Below are 9,394 nucleotides of genomic sequence, written 5' to 3'. Positions count from 1 at the left end.
TTTTATGTGTATGAGTGTATTGCCTGCATGTAAGTGCACCCATGTTGTACAATGCCCGAGGAGGTCAGAAGAAGGCATCAGATCCCCTGGAACTGGAGTTACAGACAGTTGTCAGCTGCCATGTGGGTGCTGGGAATCGAACCCAGATCCTCTGCAAGAGCAGAGTGCTCTTCAGTGCTGAGCCATCTCTCCAGTCCCTTCTTTGGTTCTTGTGTCTTCTTGAAATCATGAATTAGAAATTATTCAAAACTGTCTTTTCTTAAAAAATAAGTATCTTTTTTCTATTTTTACATGTATGTGTGGTGGGTGCAAGTGTGTGTGTGTGTGTGTGGTATGGTATGTATCGTGTGCACATTTATGCGCATGCACATTTGCACATGTGTGGGTGTGAGCATGCCCATGGATGCACATGTATGTGGAGGCCCAAGGCTGATGTTCAGAATCATCCTCAGTCACTCTCTCACTTATTCAATGAGGCAGTCTTTCAGTCAAACCCAAAGTTCACCAAATGGCTCCTCTCACTAGGCAGCTTGCTCTGAGGATCTCCCTTCTCTGCCTTCTGAGGCTGGAATCACATAGGCAGGCAGCCACACTCACCTGGCATTTACCGAATTCCAGTCCTCACATCTGCAAGACAAGTGCTTTAACCACTGATTCATGTCCCCAGACCTCCTCAAAATAAGTTAGTTTTTTAGGACATTTGCTCTACTTATACAAATGATTTTTATTCTTCTTAATTAAGCAGATTATTTTCATAGGATTGGTAATGTTTTTACTGTTTTGTCACTTTACCTTTGCTTAAAAGGGCCTACATTTTCTTACACTCTTAACATAAGATTATAACCAGATGTAATGGTGAATGAAAATCACATAACCACAACTCAGAGATAAGAGCATGAAGAAAGGTTTGTATTGTATCAAGGTTGAAGAATACTGGAGATTCTTCTCAAAGCAATGTCTCTGTCCTTCCAAGAACACAGAAAGCAAGGGGCTTCTCTTGGAGAAACTTACACATATTCATGGAGGAAAGACTCCTCCTCACTTGTAGAAAGCAGACACAGACCTGAGCATGCTCAGTTTACGGTCATGCCTTTTTATGCATCACATATTCAATACAGATCCACACAGGAACTTCTCCTGGGTAGAGAATTTAGCATTGTAATAAGGAAGTTTACTCTAGGTCTCCAGAAAGAGTGGGTCAGGATGACTCTGAAACATAATGCTGGTTCCTAGGAACTTTCTGTGGAAGGCCACAGAAACAAAAGAACAGCTTGAAAGAAGGATAAGTATCATTTAAAGGGGCAGCAGCTCACTCCCCATAAGTGTGGGAGCGTGCCCCCCAAAGTACCTGCCTTCAAGCTAAATAAGATGTGTGAAAGCAAACATCTGCCTTGGATAGGCTCCAGGTCAATGTTCAAAGCCTAGTCCTAGTTGGGTTTTCTTATTTGTTCTATAAACTTAAATGTCTCAGGATATTGGCATTGCTTCTAATCAAGTCAATAAACTCTCTAGGGTTACTTAAGGAAGACAATGTAGATAGTTTAGAAAGAGTTTCATGGATCAGGGGTAGAATTTTCTGCAATGTATGTGGACACAGGTCTTGGTTAGAAATAAGGAGTTGGATGTGAACATGTTAACTTGGTTTGGAATTTTATTGTTATTTATTATTGTACTAAGACTTGAACCTAGGACTTCAAACACGCCAGGTATGATATACCCTCAGCTCTCTTTTTAACATTCCCCCGACACACACCAGTTTGAGACAGGTTCCAGTTGCTCAGGCTGGCCTTGAACTCATTCTGTAAACAACGCTGGTCTTAGACTCGGCAATTGTTATGTCTCAGTCTCCTGAGTAGCAGGGATTGTAGGCCTATGCCTGTGCCAACCAGTGACTCAGCTTGGATTTTTTTTTTTTTTTTTTTGTCTTTTTCAGACTGGGTCTCCCTATAGCCCCAGCTGACCTGGAACTCACTAGGTAAGGGAAAATTTAACATGTCTACATTTCAAAGTTTCTCTTTTATTTCTGTAAATATCAGACTGGCCTTGAACTCAGACATCCGCCTGCCTCTGCCTCCTGAGTGCTGGGATTAAAGGCATGCGCCACGACACTCATTTTGGCTTGGAATTTTAAATAGGCATGATTTGTTGTTGCTGCTTTTGTTTTTTACCAGAACTGTTGTGTTTCTCCTCTTCACTCTCTTGTCTTGGCATATTTATCCAGTCAGTTTTAAGGATTACACCTCTGGGTGTGTTTGTGAGGGAGTTTCCAGAGAATAATTTAGTGTTGAAAGACCCACCATGAATATAGGGGGCACCATCCCTTGGTCTGGGTGCCTGGATTGAATAAAAGGGGTAACGGGGAAAGCAGCTGCAGTGTTCTTTCTGGTTCCTGGCTGCCATGAAGTGAGTTGCTCTGCCCACCTCATCCTTTTCTCTATGTTGATGGGCTAAAATCCTGAGCAAAATAAATGCTTTTCCATTTAGGTTGTTTATGTCAGACATTCTGTCACAAAAATAAGGAAAGTAACTAAAACAGAGATCCAAGAGCCCAAACCATCAATTTCTTTTAATAACAATGGGCATTTTTCTAAATGGCAAATGACAGCAATACTTTGGAAAGAAACTATTTCTTAAATTTTACTTTGAAAAAAGTTCATCATAAATGAAACAGTAAATCTTAAAACTCAATCTCCTAAATGAGTTATTAAGATTAATTCAATAAATTTATGCTTTTTTTTTTACCAGAAAGATCTCTTTCAACTATTTCATTCTTCATGTAGAAAGTAGAAAACTTCCTCTCTAACTCTTTAACTCCTGAGTGAGACCATTGTTTCATATCCCATGTTCACTTAGTATGTCTCTTATTTAACACCTGTTGGTAATAAACTTCTTTAATTAGGCCATGCTGTGCATGGTGGTAAAATGCCTTTAATCCCAGCACTTGGGAGGCAGAGGCAGGTAGATCTCTGTGAGTTTGAGGCCAGCCTGTTCTACATAGTTCCAGGACAGCTGGGGCTACAGGGAGACCCTGTCTCAAAAAGACAAAAAAAAAAAATGATAATAATTAGACCATATAATGAGGCTATTAGCAAAATAACAGATTTAAAGGATTTCTTTAAGTCAATGATAATAAATTCCTCCTTTAATCCCATCATACTAGAAGCAGAGGCAGGTGAATCTCTGAGAGATTGAGGCCATCCTGGTCTACACAGTGAGTTTCAGGCCAGCTGGGGTTACAATGAAACCCTGTCTCAAAAAGCCAAAAAAAGAACTCCTGATTTCACTCTTGGAAGGACTTGGCGGGCCCACCTAGCATAGCACCTTGGGAGCAAGGACTTCATTTTTAATCATCCTTGTAACCCTTTCTTGCTACAATAAGTCTCAGAAAGATATACACTGGAAGACAAGCTGTCCTCAGTGTTACTGTAATCCTGGCATGGGACTAATTGGGAGTATATGCTACACTCTGTCAGACTGTACAAGGAACAATGATAGCAAATAGGTACACTGGATTTACTGTGTGTGTACTTTGCCTAGATTTATTTAGCCATTCTTCACAATACTTTCTGATACTATCACCAATACCTTTTTATAGACAAGAAAACTGAGGCACAGAGAAGTCATTGACTTGTCCAAAGTCATACATCTAAGCAAGTGGGTAAACAATAACCTGTAGCCAAGGAGTCTGGCTGGGGAGTCGATGGCCTGACGTTTAGAACTGAAGAGTTAATGGGAGAGAAGTCTCATTGCCCATTCAGCCTAAGTTCTCTGATTCAGAGTTGAAGATACCAAAACTCAGGTGATGTGGGCTCTTTAAATTCACCCAAGTTAATACTAAAATAGGCTCTTGGCTCACCCAAGTGTTTTTTTGTACTTTTTCTATGATAAATAACATTTAGTCAATACATCTGCCCACATCTCCATTTCAGGTCCTTTTCTCTTTCCCCACATTCACCTAAAACGTGTGTTTCCCTTTGACTTTGTTCTATGCCTAGCTTCTTTTCTCAGGTGAATTTTTGAACCTTTTCTGATCCCTTGACTCCATTCCTTCTCCATCAGTATGGTGCGTCTGTGCTAAATTTTCCTTAGTGGAACCCCAGGTCCATACTGGGTTTATGGCACACTCCCAAACTAAGTGCATAATGTGTCTCTCCCCACCGTTACCTGACCCTGTACAATCTACTGTTCAGTGTTCCAATAGTAGCCAATCCAGTTAGTTGTATTTACCTTGGGCCTCACTTACTGTGTCTCGGAACAGACACTGGGAACTCAGGGCAGAGGGCAGAGGTTCTGAACTTACAGATCCATGCTGAGCAAGCTGTAAGCCAGGTACTTTCTCCATCCAAACAGAGATGTCCATGATGTAATTGGCAGCTGGCATACCCCTGACTTCCCATATTTGCATGTGGGTTAATTAGGAATATGTGGTCTGAACCATCAATCAACAAGCAGGAGCCAGGAAAATAGAAAGAAACTATGGAGGTAAAGGGAAGGAAGGTACCTGAGAGAGAATAGTAGGAGACAGATATGACCAACAGGGGAATTGGTAAAATGGGGGCATTTAACTGGGAGGTGGAAGAGAGAGGGTTATACAAGGAACCATGGGAATAAAGGGTAAAGGAGAAGAGGCAGGGAGTGGGTGGGGGTTGAGGGTGGTGGAGATCCTAGGAGACAGGTGTTATCAAGAGTGAAACGGGGATTGTGCGGCTGGACTTAGCCAGCGCTGTGGTGTGAGGCACGTGCTGCACTTTCGTCATCCCGGGCACCCGCACCGGGCCTCAGTGGTGGAGGTGAATTCAGCAGTTAGAGAATCTGGCAGAGACAAGTATGGGCCACCTGTTCGTACAGAATACAGGCTTATTGTAGAAAAGCTTTCTTGTCGTTGCAGTTGGCAAAATTTAAAGGATTTCATGCGGCAAACATGACAGATGCTCACAAAGAGCGTGCAAATGAGGGTGTGATGGAATTTCTCTCCTACTCAGACATGAAGCTTTGGATGAGCTGGATGGCACAGAAATAAACGGCAGAAATATTAGGCTTATTGAAGATAAGCTGCGAACAAGCCATAGACGCTCTTATTCCGGAAGCAGATCTAGATCACTGTCTAGAAGAAGGTCATGAAGTAGGAATGGCAGGAGCAGCCGCAGTAGATCCAGAAGTGTCTGGAAAAATCACTCCCCATCCAGGTCACGAGCAAAGGTTGATCCCGATCCCAATCAAAAGGCAGGAAATCCAGATCAAAGAGCAAATCTAAGCCTAAGTCTGACTGGGGCTTCCATTCCCACTCGAGAAGTAGATCCAAGGATGAGTATGAGAAATCCCGAAGCAGGTCTCGTTCTGGGTCTCCCAAAGAAAATCCAGATCAAGGAGCCATTCACCTCTACCTGCTCCACCCTCAAAGGCTCAGTCAGTGTCCTCTCCGCCAAAACGAGCTTCAAGGTCCCGTTCTAGATCTCGTTCGAGGTCTAGATCAAACTCCAGAGATTAACCCAGAACTCTACGTTCTTTGCACACTATTACGGAACACTTTCCTACTTGCTTAGGCAGTTACTCTTCCATGTTTGTACCTGGCCTCTTTAAAGAGGATTTTCTGAAAACGGGGAACACAGGAATTTGATTTGTGGCCAAATTTAATGAAAAAGATGAGACTTTAAAATTGTGGTACAGCCAGGCGTGGTGGTGCACGCCTTTGATCCCAGCACTCCGGAGGCAGAGGCAGGTGGATCTTTGTGAGTTGGAGGCCAGCCTGGTGTACATAGTGAGTTCCAGGACAGCTGGGGCTACACGGAGACCCTGTCTTAAAAAGAATAAATAAATAAATAAATAAATAAATAAATAAAATGGTGGTACAAACCCTCTTTGTAGAATTAAGATAACTTTGATTTTATAGCTTTTGAGCTAAAATAACTTTTGTAAATATTAAGCTCATTTAGATTTTTTAAAAAGTATTTCAGCAAGATCTGCTGCAGGGATTTTTTTTTGTTTATTTGTTTTGTTTGCTTATTTCTAAATTAACTGTTAAGCTTTGGATACTTCAGGCTTTAGAGGGAGAACCCAATTTTCAATTAGGGTGGCTTTTTATAAAGCTTGAGTTATGTAAGATTTATTTTTTTTAAACTTAAAATAAAATTTTATTCATTATTTTTATTTTATGTGTATGCATGTATTTCCTACATGTAGGTAGGTGCATCCATGTTGTCCAATGCCCACGGAGGTCAGAATAGGCTGTCAGATCCCCTGGGACTGGAGTTACCAACAGTTGTTAGCTGCCATGTGGGTGCTGGGATTCAAACCTGGGTCTTCTGCAAGAACAACCAGTGTTCTTAACTGCTGAGCCATCTCTCCAGCCCCACCTTATGTAAGATTTAAATAAAAGTTTGCTACAAAAAAAAAAAAAAGAATGAAAAGGGGAAAGTGGGGGTACTTTAATGGTGGAGGGAAGAGGGAAGGTTAGACAGGAAAAGAGCAAGGAGAGATTAAATAATGCTTAGCTGGTGTGAAAACCCAGAGAGAACTGTGTTAGTTCAAAAGCTTAATGAAAATTACACATACAATATCTGTACATGAGTACATGTGTCTAGCTGAAGGCTATTTAACAAGAAACAGTGCCAGACAGGAAAAACTTACCATCAAGTTGTTGGTCAAAGTAGTCCAAGAGACTCCCCAAATTACATAGGCTATTGCCACAGCCCTTGATTGCCTCCCAGAACTTCAAGGTAAGACCCTACTGCTGATGATAGGACATACTTTGGACACAGGACTTGGAACAATGGAGCTGGAACTGAACTGGAAGCTACCTCCTCTGAAGGCTAGCTCTCATAGTTTTGGAGGATGCTATGCAAGCTGGTAAGGGAGAACGTCACAACAATAACCAGCACATCAAAGTATATTGGTGCAATAGTGGCACTCTTATCTTGGGGGTAAGCAACAGCTACCAATCATGACTTAAAGTCCAATTAGGACTTAAAGCCCACTCAGTGGGAGGGAATGCACGTGTGGCACTGTAAACATAGCAAAATACACATGACTGGTGAGGTCATAGATCTTAGGGAAAACCCTAAGTCTATCATATCTCTAGACAAATGTGATTTCTTAGTATATGCTAAATATAGATCCTTATGTTTACAGACAAGTATGCCATTCATCACTCACCAGAGAAGCTTCTTTTACAGCAGACAGAGATTATTACAGGGTTCCTCAACTGGTCACACACAGAGAATCAGTGTCTGAGAGATGTCCAACCTTAAGTAACACATCTACATTGGAACCTCTACACATAAGGCTCTCAGAACATAGCAGAACAAAGGGTAGAATGATTATTAATGCATCTCTCAACTCTAATCAACGAAGCTCCCTCATGCAACAGAGGGTGATAAACACAAAAGGCCACAAATATTCAAAGCATAGAGTAAGAATCTACAGAATGGGGGTCCATGGACAGGGTTCCTATGTTAAACTTCACCCACTCAGGCTCAGGGACTATTGCAGATGAGGGGGGTGCAAAGATTATAAGAGCCAGGTGAGGAAGTTCATGATCATATAGAAATAGAATCTTACAGGCTCCTGGGACCTTTTTCATATGAAACAATGGTATCAGCAATGGTATCAGCATGCACAAGACACTTGCAAACTCAATCAGACAAAAACCCAGCATGGAACTGGGGAAATGGGCAGCAGATCCCAACCTTACCCAAAGAACTATTGACAGCCGATGACTACTAGGATGAGGGAAAGCTGGCCTTTAAGGGAGAGGTTCTAGCTAGGCTGATTAGACCCCAGTGGATGAATTTGTACTGAGAGATGTCTGGGTATACTAACTTGACTCAATAAGCCTTAACATGTATGATGGAATGCATGAAACTGGTGGTGGAGGCTATGGAAGGTGTGCGAATGGAAGAAGGTGTATAAAAATGATTATGATGTTGTAATGCACAAAAACTCAATAAAAATATACATTAAAATTTTATTTATTTTTGTTTTCTGTATGAGTGTTTTGCCTGCATGTATGTAAGTGTATCCATGAATACAATGCCTATAGAAAACAGAAGTGGGTGTTGGAATCCCTGAAGTTGGAGTATAGAAGATTGTGTGGGTACTGAGAATTGAACCCAGGCCCTCTACAAGAACAGCCAGTGCTCTTAATCACTGAGCATCTCTCTAGCCCAGCACACATTTTTAAAAACTGAGCTATAATTCACATGCCATAAAGTTCAGTCTTTTAGGATGCAAAGTTCAATGGGTTTCAGCATATCCCTCCATTTTGCAGCTGCTGTTTCTGCTTAATTCCAGAGCATTGTCATCCCACTCCCCATCCTGCAATCTACTTCCATCTAATAGGTTCTCTGTCTGTGTGGATTTGATTGTTCTAGACATTTCCTATAGATGGAATCAGATAAGACATGGCCTTTTGGACTAGCTTCTTTCATTCAGCCTAATCCGCACTGTGGCATGCATTTGTGCTGCATTGTTGTCATGGCCGCATACTCTACTGCATTTCTTCATCCATTTATCAATTGATAGACATTGAGTTGTTTCCACCTTATTATAAATAACGCTTTGGTGGTACTGTTTGAGAGGTTGTGGACCCTTTAGGATATGGGGCCCTGTTGGCAGTATACGGGTAGGGCTAGAGCTGTCTACCTCCTGACCTGCCAATATATAAGGAGATCCAGCCACATGCTCTTGTCTCCACTGAGCCAGCCCACCATGCCTTCTGTGAACCAAAAGAAATCCTTCTTTAAGGTATTTAGTTACCGCAACAAGAAAAGCAACAAATGTAACATCATTTTCAGTTCTCTTGGTGTATAAACCTAGGGATGGAATTGCTGAGTCATATGAAAAGCTGCTGGGCTCTTTTCCAAAATGGCTGCATCATTTTACATTTTCACCACCCAAGTAGGAAGATTCTGGTGTCTCTATTTCCTTGGTACGGTGGTTTGAATGAGATTGCCCCCATAGGCTCCAAGTATTTGAGCATTTTGTCTCCAGTTGGTGCTGCTGTTTCCGAAGGTCTTAGACGGTGTGGCCATGCTAGAGAAAGCAGGTCACTGGGGGCAGGCTTAGAGAGTTCTTAAGTCTTGCCAGAACTCTAGTTGCTTGCTGCTTCCTGTGCCTGCTTGAAGATGTGAGCACTTAGCTTCTGCTAAGCCACCTCTGTTGCCATGTCTCCCCACCATGATGGTCTCTTGCCCCTTTGGAACCATAAGCTAAATAAACTCTTCCTTTTATAAGTTCCCTTGGTCACGGTGTTTCTATCACAGTGACAGAAAAGTAACTAATACACTTGGTAGCATTCATTACTGTCCTCTTCTTTATTGTAACCATCCTAACAGGAATAAAGTGGTCTCTTGTCATGGTTTGACTTGTAATGATTAATGATATCCAGCTTTATTTT

General features: G+C 41.8%; 1 pseudogene; it reads left to right on the top strand.

Moving 5' to 3' along the window:
* Nucleotides 1-5,571, top strand: part of LOC103745823 — a 21,310-nt pseudogene extending 15,739 nt beyond the window's left edge.
* The last annotated feature ends 3,823 nt before the right edge of the window (nucleotides 5,572-9,394 follow it).

The sequence above is a fragment of the Nannospalax galili genome, unplaced genomic scaffold (assembly GCF_000622305.1).
Source record: "Nannospalax galili isolate Female #2095 unplaced genomic scaffold, S.galili_v1.0 scaffold611, whole genome shotgun sequence".
Taxonomy (NCBI): Eukaryota; Metazoa; Chordata; class Mammalia; order Rodentia; family Spalacidae; genus Nannospalax; species Nannospalax galili.
The sequence above is the reverse complement of the archived record's forward strand: the minus strand, read 5'-3'. Positions and strand labels throughout refer to the sequence as shown.